Source organism: Psittacula echo (assembly GCF_963264785.1).
Source record: "Psittacula echo genome assembly, chromosome: 4".
NCBI lineage: Eukaryota > Metazoa > Chordata > Aves > Psittaciformes > Psittacidae > Psittacula > Psittacula echo.
This window is the reverse complement of record NC_137738.1, coordinates 3126026-3141218: the sequence shown is the minus strand read 5'-3', so window position 1 is coordinate 3141218 and position 15193 is coordinate 3126026.

Sequence of the window (15193 nt, the reverse complement as noted above, 5' to 3'; positions counted from 1 at the left end):
GTCTGTATTTCCTTTGAGATGTTCACAGTACATTTCACATGGTGGATTTTACACCTTTTTGGTTGCAAGAGCTATACTATGTGAGGAAGGTGTGCTTCCATGCAGTAAAACTATCTAGCTCTCAGATTCTAGATATGAAAATACTTTGGTTAAGTTTCTGAAGATGTCTGGCCAAATTCATGGAGTCATAGTAATGTCAATCTCAGTGCTTACTAACAGGACATAGAGCTTGAAAATGGCTGCAAAGGCTCAGAAGGCATTATTCTTCTCAAAGTGTTTGTGGTTTAGACAAATTAGCCTGTCAAGCTGGCAGTCAGATGTGGTGGCTTCGACTGTAGTCAGTCATCTGAGACACAAAGCCCACGGAAGCCTTGTTTCCCTCATGGGCACTTTCCCAACTCAGTCCTTAGCACCTTCTACCCACATCACATACTGCCGTAGTTCCTTTCCATAGGGCTTGTAATAACTGTTTCTGACCATCTTTTTCCCTGCTGCTGGAGCAGGAGAACTGTTTGTCTTTCTAAAATTAGATATCCATGGATACATGTAATATTTTTCTCTATTTGAACTTGGCAGTTTCAGTTGCATATGGAAAAGAAAAGTGTGTTCCATTACAGGAAGTCTGCATGCTGTATTCTTCAGTTACAGGAGGATAAAATGTTACATGGAGTATTTCAGTCTTTGTTCTGTAGAAGGAAAACAATACTTATAAAAACGGGTTTATACTGATGTCTGCAGCCAGACTCTTCCTCTGTTGTCATTGTGCAGCATTCAGGGTACCACCCTACAAAGAGAAGCTAGCTATATATGGGATACAGCAAGGGCACATGATTTTAATACCACTTGAGAGTTTTTATTGAATTCCTGTTTTGTTTCTCCAGCTGAAAGTGGGTGTTTGAACCTCCTCAACTGCGTGGACCATTCTTTAATGTAGGTCATCTTGCCTGAACATCTATCTTCAATTCTCAAGATTGCAATCTCTTGCTTGCAATTTGTCTCAAGACACCACAGATAGCTGTAGTAGTGTTAGGAAATTATATAGTACTTTATTGCTTTTCTTGGCTATAAAAGTAGTTGATTTTGTTTTCTAGAACCCCTTAAGTTGCATAAAGACTGTTCCAAGGACAAGTAAAGTGAGAAATCAGGAGGCTATTTGGTGTCTGGAGTGGTGGGCAGTCTTGATTCCAGAACGGGCTGCTTCAGCTTGTTAACTTCCTGAAACTACCGTAGTATTTGTTCTCTTTTGTACATAAATACATTGCTCTTACTTCTGGGAGGTACTAGGTGATAGCAATACTGTGAGAGTGGTGAGACACTGGAATGGGTTGCCCAAGGAAGTTGTGAGTGCTCCATCCCTGGCGGTGTTCAAGGCCAGGTTGGACAGAGCCTTGGGTGACATGGTTCAGTGTGAGGTGTCCCTGCCCATGGCAGGGGGTTGGAACTGGATGGTTAAGGTTAAGGAACTTAAGGTCCCTTCCAACCCTAACTATTCTATGATTTTATGATTCTAATGTGAACTTACTTTCATGGAGTAATATAATTGCTCTAAATAAAGAAACCTGCACAAATGAATTAGCCTGACTTTTGAAAATGGGTTATGGGCAGTTATGTTGCACCTCTGCACTGAAGGAGCTAAAACATAAATTAGAGTTGAAGTGGTTTCTGGCTTTGTTTTGATCCGTGGTGTTTACTAGTCATCTACAAAAAAGAAATAAATGAGCTTTGACTGCAGTGGGAGAAAAGTACAGCCTGAATAGGTGAAGGAGTTTAAGAAGAGAGTCTGTCTTTTAAATTCTATATGTTACATGGGATTCATGCCACCCACTGTTTTACTTCTTCAGAACACTTGAAACTTGGACAAATCAGCCAACAGCTGGAAAGTTTTTACTGCCCTTTCCCATCTGCATTGAAGAAATGTTTTCTTTATGTTCTTTGCTTATCTTTGCCAGCCTTTTTCCTTCTTCTCCTACTCTCTCTCCACTTTATGCCAGGCAAAGTGATGGAGTTTTTGACTTCTAACTTAAAAATTTAACTTTCCCATTGCTCTAACTTTAAAAAAGCCCAACTTTCTTATGTAAGGATGAATATCTTCATACATCATGGTAAGGAGAGGGTGTTATTTGAGTCTTGTTAGCAGGCAAAGTGGTGTTTAACCCAGTGACCCAGAGAAGGAATCTGCATATGAACTTGGCTTTGTGGCTCTGCTAATATATTTAATTTCATTGTGAAAGCATTGTAGCAGATTTTGTGCTGCCCTTGTCACTGTCAGATGTGTATCTGCCAGTGCATGCATCCTACTGCCTGTTAAAGTGATTGCATGACCGTTTAGAGTAGTAAGGAGGGATTTGGGAATTGTCTGTTGTGAGTAGCTTGTGTCAGGATGCTGCATCTCCCAATGCTGGTGCACACTTCCTGCACTGAGATCTGAAGATACCTGTCACTTCTAAGAGTTTATGTTACTCCAGGTTATTTATGGTTCAGCTGGGCTACCACTTTCAATGGCTGTGAACAGCTAACACCATGTCCTGCAGGAGCTAGTAGCTCAGATGGGATAATGTGGTTAGAAAGATGAACAGATCCTTTCATAGCATGGCCTTTAATGATCCCCAGTGACACTTTATTTGGAAGTTAATGATGATTGATTTCCTCTTCCAGAACACCTGATGGAGTAGGAGGAACACAAAAAGAAGCAGGTTCTTGGACTGTCTTTTACACTTTCTTTCTGTCAGTCTCCGATCTGTGAGGGTTTGTTGTTTGGCTTGTTTTGGTGTGGGTTTCATGTTTGTGTTTTACCTATTAGCTTTCCTATAAAACCTTTTTTACCTTGATCCAGTTGTAATGTTTACGCTTGGATGTTTTGAAGTATTTATTTTTCAATTGGCTTTGTGATTTGAATAGCTTCATATTATTTTTGGCATAAACTGCAGTATTAAGGGCCAGCAATATTTTGCTCTGACAGGTTTATATAACAAAAGTTGAGAAGAAGGACTGAAAAAATGTGATTTGGGGGTATGTAATCCATGGCTGCCAATGAAAACTGATATTGTGAAATCCCATCAGGATATAACCATATTCCATTACATTTTCTTGCCTTGTCACGGAGAGAAACACGAAGGTAGACAAGTAGTTATTTAAGCACATGACGTGTTTCTTGCTTCCAGAAACTTTATAAAAATAGCCAGGTAGAATAACAATAAATGCATTACTCTTACAAGGATTTCCTGAATGTGACATGCCAGTATATGACTTTGAACTTTAGTCTTACTTAGAATGGCGGTTGTTTTGAAGATAGCCCTTCAGGAGGATTCTCCTATTTATGCTATGTGAATGCCTGTGTTATATTTAGGCACTGAAAATACTTCTGGACTGAGTGTCCTGTATTCTGCAGTGAGGGGCCCTGGGAAGATGGGAGCTGGGCTTTCTTTCCTGAGGATACTTAAAACTCCTTCCCAGCAATCCTGTTCCCTCTGAGAGTCAAAGCTGCCTCCAGGCTCCCTCTCACAAGAGCAGGTTAGAATCTCCTTACGCTGAGATGCAGGACAGTGGTTTGTACCGCAAATGTAGCTTGCAGTCAGAATTGAGCTGGATGCCTTTCCAAACCAAAGCAAGACAATGTCACGTCAAGTCTTTTTTCCCAAGTAACAAGGGATGGGACAAGAGGAAACGGCCTCAAGCTGCACCAGGGCAGGTTTAAATGGAGATGAGGAACAATTCCTTCCCCAGAGGGTGCTCAGGCATTGTAACAGGCTGCCCAGGGCAGGGCTGCAGTCACCGTCCCTGCAAGTGTTCATACATTCTGGAGACGAGGCCTCAGTGCCATGGGTCAGTGGTGGCCTTGGCAGTGCTGGGCAATGGTTGGACTGGATGAGCTTAAAGGTCTTTTCCAACGCAGTTGATTCTATGATTCATAATGCCTGCTGTCTTCAGCAGGTGGGCTTCATTTCTTCTTTTTTGTTCTTCTCAAGTAGAGAAGTGTGAACTTGGAAATGGAAAACTGAAGGTCTTGAATCTGATTTTGTATTTCCATGGCACTCTATCAGTACCAAGAAGGAAGAGCAGAGCTGCTGCTCTTCATGGAGATGGTCAACAAACTGCAGGGGTTTCTCACTCCTTCCCCTGTGTGGGATTTGGAATAGCTTGATCTGCCTCTTCATGCCTGGCATCAGTGCTGTAAATAAGTACCCTATGTCCTTTTGGTCTTTAGTAACTCTTTCAAAAAAGCACAGCTAATCATTTTATAGAAAAGGCAGTTAATTCTCGGCAAATTTGTCTTGGAGCCTTGTCTCTGCAAATGGAAATGATGAACTTAGCAGTGCTGAACAGCTTGGATGGAATTGCCGTGCCCTGTTGGCTTGGCAGCAGCACTTCCCTTTTCCCTTTCTCTGATACTGTTGCCTTGTATGTGGTAGATATTGCTGTAGGACAGCATCGTGTGCGGTCTTGTCTTGTCCCTTTTTTCATCACATACAGCAACTTTTGCATGAGGCCTTTAGTGACATGGTTTAGTGGTGGCCTTGGCAGTGCTGGGATAAAGGTTGGACTTGATGATCTTAAAGGCCTTTTTCAGTGCAGTTGATTCTTTGATTCTATTCTTGCTATCCATCTCCTAGCTTGTGGGCTTGCTGTGCTGTCCATTGAGCTCTAAGAATGAGTGTGATCTGTTGGCCATGTCCACATAAAGCTGCAGAGGAATGTGTATATCAGGCTTCAAGTTAAAGAAACAAAATGCTTCCCACTTGCTAACCAGAGGCAGAATTACAGGAAGGGCTGCACCACATGAGCTTTCTCCACTCGCTTTATTTTTGTTCCTTGTTTCTTCTCTTGCTTCTCCCTGCGTTGCAGTTAATGCTGAGTGTGAATGTTAGGGATCACCTTAGACTTCTGTATGTTCAAATACGAGATACCAAAAAAGAGAACGTATAAACAGCAGGATTATTTAACCATTTTTGATTTTACTCTACCTTCTTCTGTTCTGGTGTTTAGGTTTTATACTTGTAAGAAAATAAACTCACATAATCTGTCTATAATATTTATATTTGTCTGCATTCAGTAGAACTTCAGTGGCCACTACAGTGGATCAAAGGCCTATTTGTGCCACTTTTGATATGCATGTACAATAAATACACCTACCTGTGGTCGTACAGAAGATATTTTGATTTTGTGCAAGTTGTGTTTAGATGGAGGTTTCTTTTTTACATATGAGAACTGAAAGCCAGACTAAATTCTGTGGTTTAAATCTGAATTGCCTGTAAAGAACAGCAAACCCATTAAATGGTCATGTTAGATGTTAATGCTTCTGTCTCTCCATTTTAATATACAAAGTCTATTCTGTGAGCTAGGGAGGGTCACAAGCTTACAAGTCCGTTTTGGTCTTTGTGTTCTAGTCATGGTAAAATGCTAACATAAAAATGGATTAATGTGAACAAAGAATAAAGCTGTTTTATTTTAAAGAAAATTTTCCTTTCAACTCATGACTAAATTAAAACTTTCTGCAAAGCATTTTTCCCCTCTGAAGTGTTACAAAGCAACTGCCTTCTCTCATAGAGTCAGCTAACAAGAATTGGGCTGTAATCTCATTAAAAGCTGATAACCTCAGGTATGACTCCAAATAAAGCTATCATCATATGAAAAGGGTGAGTAATTTGTCCAGGCTTATAGGGAATGGTGGTAAAGAGTTTATTGAAGCACTGTTCTGAAAGCTGAGCAGAGAATGGCATGCCACAGGTTTTACAATTTATTACAGTGATCTTGTGTATAAAGCTGCAACTTGTATTTTGTACTCCAAAACTAACAGAGTTTTACTAGCCGTCAGTGCAAAGCTGTTCTCTTGAGAATTAATAACAATATGTTAGAGGAAAGAAGCCAATCTAAACTTATCAATTATAGTGCTGTTATAAATAGAGAAGAAAAATCACACCTTTTTACAATGAAACAGTATGGAATCAGAGTTTGTACAGTTCCTTCCTCTGTCGGTGCAACTAGCAGTACTTATTGGAATGCTGGGGAATTATATTTGTAATTTTCCTCCCAATCTCCTTTGAAAGCTTTTGAAAAACATACTCGTGTGAAGGATTCCCATTGATAGCTTGAGTAGTATTTGAGGCATAAGTGTTTCCGTATTGAAAGTTCTTAGGCAAAAACATGCCATCTGTTGTTAATAATAACTCGTATCTGCTGTCCAACTCCGTGATACCAGGTAATTGTGTTCAAATCTTGTTTATCAGTACGATCTGCAGCAGAGATGAAGGAAGAATGCCAAGGGCTGCTCACAGAGAGGGGTCCCTTTGTAGCCTTGTGATTCTGAGGCACCAGTCAAAGGAGTCAGTTGCTTCAAAGCAGGTCCCCCTCTAACCCTGCCTTTAGCCATAAATCTTTCTTCTCAGTATTTTGACTCTTTCAGGCTAGTGTTTAAGCCCACACAGTGGGCACTGGAAAATAATCCCTTACTACAGAAAGAAAAGTCCTGTTAGCTCATTTCCGGCGGCTATTCTGTATTTTAGATGAGGTGTTTTGCTGTCGAAACAAATGCGGTTATTCATAGACCATGGCTGTGTGATTTACATCAAGGCCTACGTTCAGTAAAGATAACAGATTTACTTTCTTCATGCATGTGCGCACAATATAATCCTCCTTGAGGGAATTATTTCCATTTTGTAAAAGCATTTTGTAGCATCGATGCTTTAATGCATTGAGTCATGGAGAGGCTTTTTTCCATGCAAGTTCAGAAATTCATGTTATGATCGTGGATGAAATATCTACTTATGTAACTAAACGTGCTCAGTTGTGAGTTAGGATGTACAGTGTGCATGCTTTTACCGTGTTATTCCCCCCACTTCCTTCCTCCTCCATCCCATCACGCTTGCTTATCTGGAGCAATACTTCCTCCATTGCATTATCCTGATTCAGTCATGAATACCTGTATGGGATTAAGCGAGCCTCTCTTGGGAATGTACACCATTGCTCTGAACTTCCAGAAACTGGATAAGATTTTATTCTTACTGTAAGCCTGCAGGTACGGGTTTTGCTTCACTTCACCAGGTGTCAGTCTGGTTACTGACATCAGTGAGGGTAGCACTGCATCCATAAGGGTCCATAAGGAAAAAGGTAGATTTGGAGCCATCACGCTGTTGACATTTGATGTGTTGCAAGTTGAGTGCTTCCTGCTGACTTTTCCCTTCTCCCTCAGTTGTACATGTGATTCTTTGGGCTTTACAAGACAGATTTGTTAAGAAAACATTTCTTTCCTTGTGGGTCAAGGAATTCCAATATGTTGGAACTTCCTTAAATTAAGTAGGTACCTTTCTGACTTGTGCAATCTTTAGAGTTAAGGGCAGGATGATGCGTTTTAGCAATCTGTAGTTCTAACTCAAGTTTTCCCAATTTCTCTTCATTTTAAAGACTATAATTTTCCAAAATATGTATATGAAAGGAAGCAAAGGACAGTGAGAGGTACACAGGCATGCCCACTGTTGGAGCAGAAGTTGTAGAAACTCACATGTATAAGCCACATTAACATCAGAAGAAAGGCAGGAGCGAAATAACACACCTTTATTAAATGCATAGGACCATATTTCGCTGGGACCATATTACCCAACAGGGTCTCATCTGAGAGCAGCACTGCATGAACTGCATGCTTGAGAACAGCTGTTTTTTTCATGAAAGCAGGATAGGTGATGTTTGAACTTATGTTGTCTTCATTTTTAATCAACTTTTTATCCCATCATTTGAAACCACAGAATAACCAGCACCAATTGGTGCTGGTGGATGTTTAACTAGTGTGAATGCACTGGGGGATGTATGATTTTACTCTGACACTTGCCTCTGTTAGAAGTATTGCTTCTTCATGTTGTCCTGTGTTTAGAACTTAAGTTTTACTCACGTCTTTGTAACATGAGAGAATAAGGAAAACATGGTGTACGGAGTTTTTCTGTGGCTTTAACTAAGCATATCCGTCACTGTTTTATAATGGTTTTATATGGCTGTCAATCACATTTAGCAGGAAATGTAATCTCTTCCAATCACTATAGCTCAAACAAGTCTGAAGGAGTTGAAAACCTGTCACAGAGGTTATTAGCTGAAAGGAAAAGTAAATGGCACTGATAAGATGTTGCTACTGATTGTAGCCAGTGGGGTGATATAGGGACAGAAAGTGAAGAATCCGGTCAACTCCCCTGAGAGGTTTTATGTCATTTGAATATAACTGATTTTTAACAGTTACATTTCCCTCGTATTTGATTGCTAAGAAGTATTTAGTGAAAATTTAGGATGCAGGGCCTTGTGCTTTTGGTGCCTTTCTTAGACAGCTGGTATAGCACCAGGCCTGAAAGAAGGATGTGCCCAAATACCAAAGTATTGGTCTGACTTCTCTTCTTCTGAATGGTTTGTCCATGTTGAAGATATAGCCCATCTAGAGTCTGTAATAATAACTTTTCTTAGGGGCATTCAATTACAGAATAAATTGCTTTATTTGGGGTAAAAAAGGGGCTATTTAAATCGGCTGGCTATTTCACATTTTATTCTTAGACTTTTATTCTAACATAGCTTTGCCATACAGGAAGAATGGGAATATGTTCTGGGAAGCTCCTTTGCCTGCTGAGACCAGGAGCCTGCCTTAGGCTGTGAGTTCAGAACTTGCCCAGCTGACCTGACCAACTGCTGTCAATGAATGCAGAACTGCTCTTATTCTTCCTCCTCTGAGGTGTGTGGTTCTGCTCTCTCCCCTGTGCCAGGTGAACTGCTCATGCTGGGCTCCACTGTGAGCTATTTAAACACACTAACCAAGCTGAAAGGATCCCGTTTTACTGAGTTAGAGACATTAAAGTGGGGAAGAGAGCAGGATTTCCTCTCATACCTGGCAGTAGGGAGCTCCTAGATGGGACTGCCTCAGGGACGAAACTGCATCCTTGGTCCGGTGCCATCCAGGCACTGATCACTCTTGGCTGTTTCTAGTTTGAGGTCTTGCAATAGCATAGCTGAGGTGTGAGGTTGGAAGTAGTTAACTACTGTACCCTGGTGACCTAAAACCTGCCATGGCAGAGAGGTGGAGCTGCTGCAGACACTTGGCATGGGCAGGCAGGCAGCTTTTCCTACTCAAAGGAAAACTGCTGGGGTCTGGCATTTCATTTTGTTGGGTTTTTTGACTTTAGAACACCAGGTGTACAGGTGAATGGTAAAAACTCCAGCTTCGTTACTCACGTTGTTGTGGACTAAACCTGATTGCAGTGGCAGTGTCATTTAGATATGTTACTTTATACAGATGTTACTCCTAATTTGAATGCTTACACTAACTCAAAGAATCCTTCAGAAGTGGTTAGAAAGACCTGTTGAGGGTATTCTGGAGTGAGGAGTAAGGAAATTATGGATAAGGCTCTCATCTGTAGTTTGGGAAGTTCACATCTTTTCTGTGATAGAGACTGTTGGACACTTAGATCCACAAAAATACTTGTTACATGTGGACCTTGATGCTGAAGAGTAATAGGTGCTTTCCTGATAGATGTATCCACACAACTCCATAGTTCTGTGGATGCACAAGAAGGGTGTTTTCACAGAAAAAATGGTGCTTTAGCATGGGAGGAGGGAATAACAGAGGTGCACCTACTAACATTTATGCACTTCAGAGTCAGTGAGTACATACTCTTGCAGGTATTATGACAAAAGGGAAGAAAGGGTAGAATTTTAGCTGTCCCAAATTGAAGTGGTTCTTTTGACTTCATTTAAACCTCTCTGGACATTTTATTTAGGCCACTAAAAGCAGAATCTGACCCCAGTCAGGTACAATGACTGTGTGAAAACACACAATGGCTTTGATAAAATATCCCTGTTACAGCAAAGACAGATCTGATGGAAAATGGAAATTTTCCTGGGAAGGGAAGGCTGTGATGGAATTGGGAAAGTAGAATTGTAAATGTGTGATTTTTGGATCTTTGGCCACTGTGTACTGGTGTCTGGTGGTGCACAGTGGTAGCAGCAGTAGCAGTCATCTTCTACTTTGAATGTCTTAGAGAGTCCTTGGCATCTATTCATGCACACAGGTATGGGATCTCTAGATGCTTACAGACTTTAAAAGTTCTGCAGAGGATATTGTAATAGTTACAAAAAGTGAAATGAAAGTATAATTTGACTTTTTTTTTTTCCCCAGAATGTAGAGGTGAGAATGTTATTGGGTGTATTATGGATTAGGGTAATACCTAAATCTCCCCCAGATTTAAATGCCTGAGGATGAGGTCCATGTCTTGTCAGGGACTGTATAAGCAAGTAGTTGAAAACAGTGGCCTTGCAGTAGAAGGCTTGTATAATGTAAGGGTTAAAAACCCCTTTAATCTCTCCAGAGATGGATTTGACTCCTGGGAGTTTATCGGGCTTTATGGGAATTCCACTCATAACTGGGTGGGATGCGGACACCTCGCTAGGCACAGAAATATGCCACACCATGCTCTACCTGCATGAAACTCTCACATGAGAGCAATCAAGGCAGAGAAAGCTATTCCACAGAGAGAGATCTCCTCCTCTAGACAGAACTCAGCTAGATGGAGATGGGCTGTGCCAGACTCCCTGTCTCCTGCACGCTGTTACTCTTCCCTAAAACTGTGGGCTAGCACATCCCTTGCCGCTTGCATCACATGCTGTGGTCTCAGGCCCAGCCCAGGGTTACATACTTCTGTTAGGTGTGCTGCTGCTCCTGCAGTCTTGGAATGCTGGAGGGCTGCCATGTGCTGTTGGTAGATACAGGCTGCAGTTTTGACAGTAATCGCTGTCTTCCTGGAGTTTCAGAAATTATCCACAGAAGCAAATGAAGTGAGAGCAAGCATTCTGCTTTCAGCGTCTTTCCTATCGGATGCTCCTTTCAACGTGGTTCAATGTATTAACTCTGTAATAAAGAGCAAATCATGTACTTGGAAATGTCCTGAGAGAAGAAGCCTTTCTCTCTCCTGGCCTTTAAAGAAATTTAAGGAAGCAGGAGAGTGCCCTGTGATTGGAACAGTTTTCATACAGAAAGCAGCTTCTGCCCCATGGCCTCTTCCTCCTGAAACACATAGTGGCTTCCCTTGCTCTGCCCAGTCTGTCTGTTAAAGCTACTAACATCTGGCCAGCCCCAGCTGACTTTGGGGGAACGAAGGAAGAATTTTTCCTATTTCTGGCTTCTTTGGGTTTAGGTCATAAAACATTCATCGGTTTGCTTTGTGTGTGCTAGTGGTTTGACCTGGTTTCACTGTAATGTCTCATAAAGAAAAGAAAGATACTGGTTTGGAAAGGCACACATCTTTATCTGCGTAAGGAAATTTAAATCCATAAGGAGGTTTTGTATTTCATACAGAAACTAAGTAAATGTTCTTAAAAATCGGAAGTAATTCTGTGTTACGTACCACAGCGTGAATCTGACCTAGTTCTTCTTGCAGGACTGGCCCTGCTGATAGGTAGTGCTATTGCGCTGGTCATGATTAGGCTGGTTGCTGATAGGTAGTGTTATTGCTCCAGGTCATGATAAGCCTTTTCCTGCCCAAACCATTACAGCTGTGCCATCTGCAGCTTGAAGGTGTTTCAGTTTGGTGCCCAGGTTGTGCTTGGGAGATATTCCTTGTTATACAAGATGAGTGTGTTTTCCCGCCTCTGCGTGTGTGAATAACTGTATTCTGTTGCTGAGCGATGGGGGAGTGGTACCTACTGAAAACTCTTTTTGTCCAGGGAAGAACTTCTTGCGCAAGTACTCAGCAGCTTTAAGCTGACAGAGGGGAAATTTAGATCAGACATTAGGAAGTTCTTCTCTGTGAGGGTGCTGAGGTGCTGGCACAGGGTGCCCAGAGAAGTGGTAAATGTTCCATCCCTGGCAGTGTTCAAGGCCAGGTTGGACACAGGGGCTTGGAGCAACCTGCTCTAGTGGAAGGTGTCCCTGCCAATGGCAGGGGTTGGAACTGGATGAGCTTTAAAGTCCCTTCCAACCCAACCCGAACTATGATTCTGTGATTTCTTCTCTCTCCCCTTGCAAGATGCAGCAGTGTTATGGGGGACTCAAATGCCATTGGAGAGATCATACATCTGTATCTGCTGCCTTTGAACAGGCAATATGCTGATAAGGATTCCACGTGAAGTAGAGTGAGATAGGTAAGCTTGTCTTGAGCTGAAATGTAGATGTTTTGTATCAGGCTCCATCTTTAAGCTGCTTTCTAGAGGTGGAAGAAAAAATCCAAAATAATCAAAACGTGGAACAAAAAGAAAAAAGGAAAAAAACCCAAAGCTTGTAAAGAGCTCAGTCTAGTTCCTTTTCAGAAAAGAAATAGAAGGCATCAGTTTAGAAGTTGTCATCTTGATGTCTTTCACGCTTGAAATAAATCCTTTTTTAGAATTAGAATAAGTTCATGTTTATTTCATGAGCTGTTTAGAGGCTTGCTTTAGTTTCACTGGTTTTACTTGGTTTTAAGTGAAAGTGTGAGTTTGAGAAGTGGCGTGGACACCTGCATAGTTGTGTTAACTTGGTTAGGGACATTGCCACTCTTTGGCAATCCTTGAACCAGGAAAGGAGATCCTGTAATGGAATAATCCTTCACTTGAAAAACCAAACTCTTCTGTTTCTCGTTATCATCTTCTTTTCTCAGTTGTCTACAAAATAACTGAGAGTAAGAATGGATGCTGCTGATGATTTTAAGATTATACAAACAAAAAACACTGTTTGCTTTAGGAACCCGTATGTAACCAGGGCCTTTGAGATCTTCTTTAGGAAGCTTACCAGAAAACCCAAGTGGGAAGTTGGTCATCCAGAAGTGTAAACAGGAAAGTTAGACATGTGCATTGGATTGAAAATTAATCGTTGCTACAGGCTGGGCTGATCGGAGCCATTTCAAGCTGTCTTGATTCATTCTTTAACTGCAAACTAAGTGTGACAAGTTGTATGAAAGAACTGTCATCAGGCATTCATGTATATTTAAGTGAAATGCAAAAGTAACCCAAACCCTATTGCACAAAGTGCACTGTTATCCCATCTGTATGTCTGACTCATCACCTTCAGCAGAGTTAAAGGAAAACTTCTGATACTTTACTGCTTTTGGAAGAGGGGGGGAAATATTGGCTTTGTTTATGATTGAGTAATTCATTTGCAATCCATGTCAACATTGCCAATGTACAAGAATTAGTGGGTTTATTCCAGAGCAGCATGTTTGCACACGTCTTCTGGGATGGCTTATCCTCAGAGAGCTGTAGTGTTCCATGTGCCCGGTCAGCAAGGCCAATCACATTGGCTTTTTGTAAACTGACATTGATTTCATAGAATCATAGAATGGTTTGAGTTGGAAAGCACCTTAAGATCATATAGTTCCAACCCCCTGCCATGGGCAGGAACACCTCACACTAGACCCTGTCAACCATCCAACCTGGCCTTGAACACTGCTAGGGATGGAGCATTCGTCACTTCTTTGGGCAACCTGTTCCAGTGCCTCATCACCCTCACAGTGAAGAACATCTTTAGGCTGCTACTAACTGTATAACTACTGTACAGAGGATGGCTTATGCTCTCCAAAGAAATGTGTGCAGCTAACAGTAATGAAAGGGAAGGGGTTTTTTTTAGGCTAGCTAAAACTCCCCATGTGTCTGGCTTAGAATAATCTGCAAAGCCAGAGAATGAACACGAATGCTCTTCTTGATAAGATGTAGTCTTCCACACCCTTCCTTCTCTGTAATTTCCTTCCATTCTTCCTACTTTTCAACCTTGTGCTGCAGTTTTGAATAGGTTTGTTCAGCAAGATAATTGCCAAATAGTTGACTTAGGGGTTAAAGCAGTAGCTTGGCCTGTGTGTTTTAGTACCCAGATCTGCTGCCATTCTCCTGAGTGATGTTGGACAAGCTGGCTAATGTTTGTTTCAATTCCTCTTGTTTGAGTCATGGGTTACCAGGTTGTTGTGAGGATGTATTCATGTCTTGGATGGCTTCTGATGCTGGAGATGCAAGGTATAACAGCTCTCTCATGCAGTCATATGAAAATAATACATTATTTCTGTACCCATGAAAGTTAGAATGGGAGATTAAACTACAGAAGCTAATGCGATAGGCTTGTTTGCACTTCAGTTAAATAGCACATGCCCCTTCTCAAAGTCTCTAGGCTTTGCTCTGGTGAAGCTAGTAGACTACCAGGGTAGTCACACACCTAAGTGAGAGGTTGCTTGTGATTTTCTGTTTCTGTGTTTTGTGTTGCTTTAACCCCCTAATAAATGAAAGGATATACTGGCTTTGGAAAATACACTTAATCAAATATGTGATAGTTCTGTTTCTAGTATAACAACAATCCCTGTAGTCAGTTGGGTTGCTTTTAATGATCTCCATAGCAACTGTATGCAGTAAAAAGTGAAAATAACTGAGTCATGCAGTTCTCTGCCAGATGATACACGTGGGCAATGTACTAATATCTGTTTGAAACGTCACGCTGGGCTAAATGATGCCTACTCTGCTGGCAGCGCCTTCCAGGCCTTCTCCTAAGCAGTAAGGAAATGGGAGCTAGCTTTTGGTTGCATTGCTATTTGGTACCAGGAATGGACTTTTAAATGCCAACTTTCGTGTCCCTTCACTTCTTGCTCCAGAATATTCAAATGGAACCAGGAAGGCTTGGTAGCAAGTAGTTTGCGTTTAACTTCATTCCTCTGTGCACGTGAAAAGTGACATTTTAAAGCTGTAAATGCTTTGGTTTGGTTTAGCTTGGACCTGATCCTAACTAAGCTTTGAGAGAGAAGTGGATCTCGCAGAGGAGCGTCATAGCTTCCTAAATGTTCTTATTTCCGTATCTCTGCTTCTTCTGTCTACTTTGTATTTTGGCTTCACAGTTGCGTGTGTCCCTGATAAATATCAGGAGTAGTCATTAGAACTAGTATCTAGAATATGTGTTCTCTTCCTCTCACTGAGTGTTACCGCGGTGTCTGACAGCTGTCTTCCTGCAGTTACTCATTCCACCTGAAAGGGTGAAATACAGAATTGCTTTGGAGCTGGAAGTGAGCAAGATGTCAAGGATTGCATCAGAGGAGCCTTCTCTGAAATGGCTTGGATGCTTCTTGCCTTTCACATGCATACTTGGGGGTTTATTTTTTCAGAGGTGCATTTCCTGCTGGCTGCAGCCAGCCTTTCTTCTTTCAGAATCACACCTCTTTTAAATGCCTCTATTCCTTCTCTTTTTTTAAGCTAGCTTTCAAAGCTGGCCCGAGGGCACCAAAACTTAACT